Source organism: Papio anubis, chromosome 19, assembly GCF_008728515.1.
Source record: "Papio anubis isolate 15944 chromosome 19, Panubis1.0, whole genome shotgun sequence".
NCBI classification, from domain to species: domain Eukaryota; kingdom Metazoa; phylum Chordata; class Mammalia; order Primates; family Cercopithecidae; genus Papio; species Papio anubis.
This window is the reverse complement of record NC_044994.1, coordinates 27,696,595-27,704,571: the sequence shown is the minus strand read 5'-3', so window position 1 is coordinate 27,704,571 and position 7,977 is coordinate 27,696,595.

Here is a 7,977-nt window from a genome sequence, read left to right as displayed (position 1 = left end):
TTTTTGTTTTGTTTGCATGATAGACCTTTCTCCATTCTTTTAATTTGAGCCTATGGGTGTTGTTACATGTGAGATGGGTCTCTTAAAGACAACAGACACCTGGGTCTTTTTCTTTTATCCAATTTGCCACTCTATGCCTTTTAACTGGGGAATTTAGTCTGTTTACATTAAAGGTTAATATAGATATATGAAGATTTGATCTTGTTATTGTTGTTAGCTGGTTGTTATATAGGCTTGCTTGTGTAGTTGCTTTATAGTGTTTGTGGGCTATGTACTCAAGTGTGTTTTTGTGGCAGCAGGTATTGTTCTTTCGCTTTCATGTTTAGCACTTCTTAAGGACCTCTTATAAGACAGGTCTAGTGATAATGAATTCCCTTTGAATTTGTGTGTCTGAAAATGGTTTTATTTCTCATTCATTTAGGAAGCTTAGTTTGGTAAGATATGAAATTCTTGGTTGGAATTTCTTTTCTTTCAGAATACTGAAAAGAGGCTCCCAACTCTTCTGGTTTGTAAGGTTTCTGCTGGAATATCCACTGTTCGCCTGAAGGGGTTCCCTTTGTAAATGACCTGTTCCTTCTCTATAGCTGCCTGTAAGATTTTTTCTGTCGTGTTGACCTTGGAGAATCTGATAACTATGTATTCAGGGAAGGTCATCTTATATAGCGTCTTGCAGGGGTTCTCTAAATTTATTGAAGTTGCATGTTGACCTCTGTAGCAAGCTTGGGGAAGTTTTCATGGGCAATATCCTCAAACATGTGTTCCAAGTTGATTATTCTTTTTTCCCTTTCAGGAATGCCAGTTAGTCATAAGTTTGGTCCCTTTTTATTATCCCATATTTCTCAGAAGTTTTGTTCATTTCTAAAGGTTCATTTCTTCTTTATTTTTGTCTACCTGAGCTTATTTGAAGGAGCAGTCTTTGAGCTGTGAGACTCTTTCCTCAGCTTCATCTATTTTGTTATTAATGCTTCCAATTGTATTCTGAAATTCCTGTAGTCAATTTTTCAATTCCAGAATTTCAGTTTGGTTCTTTCTTAAAAAGGTTATACCATCTTTCAACTCTTATATTGTTTTACTGTTCTCCTTGGATTGGGTTTCAACTTTTTCCTGTTTTTTTTTTTTTTTTTTCTTTTTTCTTTTTTTTAGCTTCAACTTTCTTTCTTTTCTTTTTTTTAAGCTTCCTTGCTATCCAGATTGTGAATTCTATATCTGTCATTTCAGCCATTTCAGTCTGGTTAAGAGCCACTGCTGGGGAGCTTGTGCAATTGTTTGGAGGTAAGAAACTACTCTGGCTTTTAGAATTGCCGGAGTTCTTGTGCTAGTTCCCTCTCATCTGTGAGGGCTGGTGTTCCTTTATCTTTTGAAGTTGCTGTCATTTTTATGGGGCTTTTTATGTTCTTTATTTCCCTTGAGGGTTTGACTGTGGTGTAAGTTGACTATAGTTGATCGGCTTTGTTTCTGGATGCTTTCAGAGGGCCAAGGCTCTATACAGGATTTTTACTTGTTGCTAGAACCCTGCATTGGGTTTCACAGGCAATGAAAGTGGGAAGAATTTTTGGTGATGTAGTTCAGGCTGCAATCAGTAGATGAGGCTTAACAGTAAGGGCTTGTACATCCATATCAAGCTACCAATAACTTTCTCCACAGAATTGGAAAAAAAAGAAACTACTTTAAAGTTCATATGGAACCAAAAAAGAGCCCACATTACCAAGACAATCCTAAGCCCAAAGAACAAAGCTGAAGGCATCACGCTACCTGACTTCAAACTATACTACAAGGCTACAGCAACCAAAACAGCATGGTACTGGTAACAAAACAGAGATATTGACCAATGGAACAGAACAGAGCCCTCAGAAATAATACCACACATCTACAACCATCTGATCTTTGACAAACCTGACAAAAACAAGAAATGGGGAAATGATTCCCTGTTTAATAAATGGTGCTGGGAAAACTGGCTAGCCATATGTAGAAAGCTGAAACTGTATCCTTCCTTTACACCTTATACAAAAATTATTTCAAGATGGATTAAAGACTTAAACGTTAGACCTAAAACCATAAAAACCCTAGAAGAAAACCTAGGTAATACCATTCAGGACATAGGCATGGGCAAGGACTTCATGACTAAAATACCAAAAGCAATTGCAACAAAAGCCAAAATTGACAAATGGGATCTAATTAAACTAAAGAGCTTCTGCGCAGCAAAAGAAACTACCATCAGAGTGAACAGGCAACCTACAGAATGGGAGAAAATTTTTGCAATCTACCCATCTGACAATGGGCTAATATCCAGAATCCACAAATAACTTATATAAATTTACAAGAAAAAAATCAAACAACCCCATCAAAAACTGGGTGAAGGATATGAACAGACACTTCTCAAAAGAAGACATTTATGCAGCCAACGGACACATGAAAAAATGCTCATCATCACTGGCCATTAGAGAAATGCAGATGAAAACCACAATGAGATACCATCTCATACCAGTTAGAATGGCAGTCATTAAAAGGTCAGGAAACAACAGGTGCTGGAGAGGATGTGGAAAAATAGGAACACTTTTACACTGTTGGTGGGACTGTAAACTAGTCAACCATTGTGGAAGACAGTGTAGTGATTCCTCAAGGATCTAGAACTAGAAATACCATTTGACCTAGTGATCCCATTACTGGGTATATACCCAGAGGAGTATAAATCATGCTACTGTAAAGACACATGCACACATATGTTTATTGCAGCACTATTCACAATAGCAAAGACTTGGAATCAACCCAAATGTCCATCAATGACAGACTGGATTAAGAAAATGTGGCACATATACACCATGGAATACTACGCAGCCATAAAAAAGGATGAGCTCGTATCCTTTGTAGGGACATGGATGAAGCTAGAAACCATCATTCTCAGCAAACTGTTGCAAGCACAGAAAAGTAAATACCACATGTTCTCATTCATAGGTGGGAATTGAACAATAAGGATACTTGGACACAGGATGGGGAACATCACACACTGGGGCCTGTTGTGGGGTGGGAGGAGGGGGAGATAGTATTAGGAGAAATACCTAATGTAAATGACAAGTTAATGGGTGCAGCACACCAACATGGCACATGTATGCATATGTAACAAACCTGCACGTTGTGCACATGTACCCTAGAACTTAAAGTATAATAATTTTAAAAAAGAGAAAAAGAGTAAGGGCTTGTAGATAGACTCTAGCTGAGCCATGTGCCTCTCAGTGTATTTCAGTGCATTGGCAGCAGTGCTCTCTGGTGGGGCAAACAGGGTTGGGAGAGAGACGATCCCCTCACCAAGTCCATTCCTGGCTCTTAAGGAAGCCCCCTCCAATCACTGGTGCCATGCCTGCCTTTCCTTAGCCTCAAAGGGGGCTCTGGTGAGCTGTGCTCCTCCCTCCCTTTGAGGTGGTCCAAGCCAAAGGTTAGGTCACCGGGAGACCCACAGCTCTCTGGAGGCCCACTGAAGTCCTGTGTGCTTGGCAGAGTGAGAGCAGGTTGTGGGGTATATCTGTGGTCTGTGGGTGGTCTGTTGATGCAGTAGGTCAAGGGTGGAGCATCTCTTGGCAGGGCAGTGTTGTTGTGGGTGTGCAGCTGGTGTGGTGCCCATGTCTAGGTTTTTTTTTGCCAGTAGTCAGCAGTGGGATTTGCGGCAGTATTCGCAATAGCAAAGACTTGGAACCAACCCAAATGTCCATTAGTGATAGACTGGATTAAGAAAATGTGGCACATATACACCATGGAATACTATGCAGCCATAAAAAAGGATGAGTTCACGTCCTTTGTAGGGACATGGATGAAGCTAGAAACCCTCGGGGGTTTTTTTTTTGTTTGTTTTTTTGTTTTTTTTTGCCAACAGTCAGCAGTGGGACTTGCGGCAGTATTCACAATAGCAAAGACTTGGAACCAACCCACATGTCCATCAATGATACACTGGATTACGAAAATGGGGCACATATAAATCATGGAATACTATGCAGCCTTAAAAAAGGATGAGTTCATGTCCTTTGTAGAGACATGGATGAAGCTAGAAACCATCATTCTGAGCAAACTACTGCAAGGACAGAAAACCAAACATGATATGTTCTCACTCATAGGCGGGAATTGAACAATGAGGACACTTGGACACAGGATGTCCTCACATCACACACCAATAGGTCTCCTTCTGATGAGTGTCCCAGAATTTGGCCTGACCAGCTTTTGTCCCAAGCCTTCTGCACCCAGATTGCTGGGCTGTTAGGCATTCAGGGCCACGAGGCTTCCCTGCGGAGAGGCTGTGGCTGCCAGACAGGCCACACCCCTCCCAGATTGGCCCAGCAGAAGCAGGCACACCCAGCTCCTGTGTCAGCCCATGAACCCCTGCCTCACTCTTCCCAGCACTGAGAGTGAGGGTTCTTCCTTCACTTAAGTTTCGGCCACAGATCTCTGTTCAGTACTGGGCTGCGTGCTCTAACCCTGGGAGATTAGGAGCGGGTCCATGGCCTTGTTGTCTGGCCCCTCAAGGTTGAGCACCAGCCATGCAGGAGCTGGGGGCGCTCCAGGTCCTCCCAGGATGCCAACAAAAATGCTGTAGTGGTAGTTGCTAGCGAAAACCCTCTGTTGGGGCAGAGTAGGCTGTGCTGTGTGCCCGCTCCTATGGGAGTGGCCAGAAAGGGACTCTGGGATCGGTCAGTGGACAGGTGGGTGCACAGGTCAGATATGCCCTGGTCATGCAGGAAAGACAGCCCTGCTCTCTCCAGGTTCAGTAGTCAACAAAGGTTACAGTCTCATAGAGAAATATGTAGAGCCTTGGGGGATGACCATCTATGGCCATGTTTTGTTACAGCCGTCCCCATGCAAAGAGGCTCAAATTCTATCTCTGCTGACTCTCCAGGCAGTTTCCCCTGCCAACTCATATGTCCATGGGGGTCATAGGGTCTCCTGCAGCTAGGATCTTGGAGATCTGTAATGAGAATGGGCTTGTCTGCAGTTACTTCATCCAACCCTTTCTTAGGAGTTGTTCAGGGCCAGGAATAAGTTCCAGAGCTTGGCAACCCCATGCAGGGTTCCGAGCTTCCTCTCTCTTCAGCCCTGATGTCTGCATCATCTCTCCATTTGACTCTCAGTGCTTTCTCCCCAAAGATCTGTTCAAAGTATGATGGTTTACTCTATATTTTGATCTCTCTTAGTGGAGGATGCTCTTCCTGGCTGCATCTAGTTGGCCATTTGTCCCTCTCTTGCACTTTTTAATTAGATTTGTTCCTATTTTATTTTTTGATACTATTTTAAATGGAATTTTAAAAATTTCATTTTTGAACTGTTAATTGATGGTGTATATAAATACAAATGAGTTTAGTATATTGATCTTTTGTCCTGCAACCTTGCTGAACTCATTTATTAGTTCTGATAGTTTTTTAGTGAGTTCCCTGAGATTTTCTAGATACAAAATGATGTCATCTGCAAAAATAGTTTTATTTCTTCCTCTTCAATCTGGGTGCGTTTTCTTGACTAGTTGTTCTGGCTAGCACTTTCAGTATAATATTAATGTTGAATAGATGTGGCAAGAATAGACATCCTTGCATGTTCCTGATCTTACAGGAAAAGCATCCAGTCTTTCACCATTAAATATGATGATAGCTGGGGACTTTTCATTGGGGTCCTTTATCAAATTGAGGAAGTTCCCTTTTAGTCCCAGTTTTGTTTGGTTGTTTTAACGATAAAAGGGTGTTGGATTTCCTGTTCTCTATTAAGATGATCATGTGGCTTTTGTTCTTTATTCTGTTAACATGGTGTATCATATGGATTGATTTTCAAATGTTAAAACAACTTTGCATCCATAGGATAAATACCACTTCATCATGGTGTATAATTCTTTTAATATGCTGCTGCATTTGGTTTACTAGTATCCTGTAGCGGCTATTTGCATCTACAGGCATACCTCAGAGATAGTGTAGGTTCAGTTCCAGACCACGGCAATAAAGTGAATATTGCAATAAAGTGAGTCACACAAAGTTTTTGTTTCTCAACGCATATAAAAGTTACATTTACACTATACTGTAGCCTACTAAGTGTGCAATAGCATTATGTCTAAAACCAAAACAATGTACATTCTTAATTAAAAATACTTTACTGCTTTTTAGCATTTTTTAATGCTAATGTTCACCTGAGACTTTAGTGAGTCCTAATCTTTTTGCTAGTGGAGTCTTGCCTCAATGTTGATGGCTGTTGACTAATCAAGGTGGTGGTTGCTGAAGGTTGGGTGGTTGTAGAAATTTCTTAAAATAAGATAACAATGAAATTTGCTACATTGATTGAGCCTTCCTTTCACAGAAGATTTTTCTGATGCTGTATGATAGCATCTTACCCACAGTAGAAGTTCTTTCAAAATTGGGGTTGTTTTTCTTAAACCCTGCCTCTGCTTTGTCAACTAACTTTATGGAATATTCCAAATCTTTTGTTGTCATTTCAACTATGTTCACAGCATTTTCACCAGGAGGATTTCATCTCAAGAAAACATTTTCTTTGCTCATCCGTAAGAAGTAACTCCTCATCCATTCAAGTTTATGATGAGATTGCAGTATTCAGACACATCTTCAGGATAATTCTAGTTTTCTTGCTATTTCTACATCTGCGGTTACTTCCTCTACTAACGTTTTGGATCCCTCAAAGTTAGCCATGAAGGTTGGAATCAACTTCTTCCAAACTCCTGTTCGTGTTGGTATTTGACCCCCTCTCATGAATCATGAATGTTCTTAATGGAATTTAGAATGGTGGATCCTTTTCAGATTTGCTTTGCCCAGGTCTTTCAGAGAAATCACTATCCATGACAGCTATAGCCTTATGAAATCTTATTTCTTAAATAATAAGACTTGAAAGTCTGAATTAATCCTTGGCCATGGGCTGCAGAATGAATGTTGTGTTAGCAGGAATGAAAATATTAACCTTGTACATCTCCATCAGAGCTGTAGGTGTACTGTCAATGAGCAGTAATGTTTTGAAAGGAATCTTTTTTTCTGAGTAGTAGTTCTCAACAGTGGGCTTAAAATATTTAGTAAACCGTGCTATAAACAGATATGCTGTCATCCAGGCTTTGTTGTTCTACTTGTAGAACACAGTCAGAGTAGATTTAACATAATTCTTAAGGGCACAAGGATTTCTGGAATGGTGAATGAGCATTGGCTTCAACTTAAAGTCAACAGCTGCAATAGCGCCTAACAAAAGAGTCAGTCTGTCCTTTGAAGACAGGTATTGACTTCTCCTCTCTACCCATCAAAGTCCTAGATGGCAACTTCTTCCATTTTAGGCTAGATGCCTACAATCAACAGAAGGCTGTTTTGTCTACATTGAAAATCTGTTGTTTAGTATAGCCACCTTCCTCAATGATCTTAGATTTTCTGGATAATTTGCTGCAGCTTCTGTATTAGCACTTGATGCTTCACCTTACACTTTTATGTTATGGAGATGTCTTCTTTCTTTATACCTCATGAACAACCTCTTTATTTTCAAACTTTACTTCTGCAGCTTCCTCTCTGCTCTGTCTTCATAGAATTGGAGACAGCTATGGCTATGCTCTGAATTAGGATTTTGCTTAAGGAAATGTTGTAGTTGGTTTGATCTTCTATCCAGACCATTAAAACCATTAAAAATTCCTCCCTATCAGCAATAAGGGTGTTTTGCTTTCTTATCATTTGTGTGTTCACTGGAGCAGCATTTTTATCCTCCAGGCACTTTTATTTTGCATTTACAACTTGGCTAACTGGTGCAAGAGGCCTAGTTTTTGGACTATCTCAGCTTTCAACATGGCTTCCTCACTAAGCTTAATCATTTCTAGCTTTCAATTTAAAATGAGAGATATGTGACTCTTTTTTTCACTCTAACACTTAAGAGGCCATTGTACGATTATTAATTGGCACCATTGTATGATTATTAATTGGCCTTATTTCAAAATTGTTGTGTCCCGGAGAATAAAGAGGGCTGAGGAGAGGGAGAGAG